Source organism: Aphanomyces invadans (assembly GCF_000520115.1).
Source record: "Aphanomyces invadans strain NJM9701 unplaced genomic scaffold supercont1.9, whole genome shotgun sequence".
NCBI classification, from domain to species: Eukaryota; Oomycota; class Saprolegniomycetes; order Saprolegniales; family Verrucalvaceae; genus Aphanomyces; species Aphanomyces invadans.
The window spans coordinates 1,442,738-1,443,606 of record NW_008580154.1 but is presented as its reverse complement, the minus strand read 5'-3'; positions in this window follow the sequence as shown (position 1 = coordinate 1,443,606).

Here is an 869-nt window from a genome sequence, read left to right as displayed (position 1 = left end):
GTGAATTTGGAGAAAATAAGGGTATCACGAGAATCAGTAGGGTGTGGCCTGTAATAATCAGACAGTATCTTTTCGGTTCACTCATTCAAAAAATAGAAATTCAACAATTTCCGCTGAATAAAATGACCAAGACTAAACATGCTTCGAATATGTAATTGTTTTGTAACAGCCCCCTTTTATCCGGATAAAATCGATAAACACGGTTGTATCCGGTGCATCCTTGGCGCCAAGATTTGGCCGCGCTTTGAAGTCACCTGAAAGGGTTGGTGGGCAAACCCCTTCAGGTCACTTCATTCAGTCATTTCAATGTATGCGCAAGGGCCAACGGAAGAACCTCACAGACACTGAACAAGAACTTCCTCACCCTGCAAAGGTGCCTTGTGGAGGTCATTTTGGACAAAGGTGGGAACAGCTATAAGGTTCCTCATATGAAAAAGGATGTCTTGCTTGCTCGAGGTAGATTGCCAGAAATGGTGGTCGATGAGGCCATGTTTGGAGTTTTGGCTGTAACTATTTGAGCGATGTTGACTACTACAATGTTCATATGCAGAAATTGGATGAGGAGGTTCAACAAAGCATAGCGATGGGTGCCGTTTGCACTCAAATTGAGGCTTTGACCATTGACGGTGCGGACAACATCATTGCTGCTTTGGGTCTAACTCATAGCCCGCGAAGGCATCCGGGGGACCAAGGTTAGGGTTATGTGAATATATTCCTTTTGACATAGTCCACTTACACGAATATAATACCTTCCGAAACTTTATTTTATGCATTTATAGAGGATATTATTTGTCGTTGTGGATATTACATTGACAGCGATGTTTCGTGTAACATATATTACAGGTTATCTTTTCTCAAGTAATTCTTTC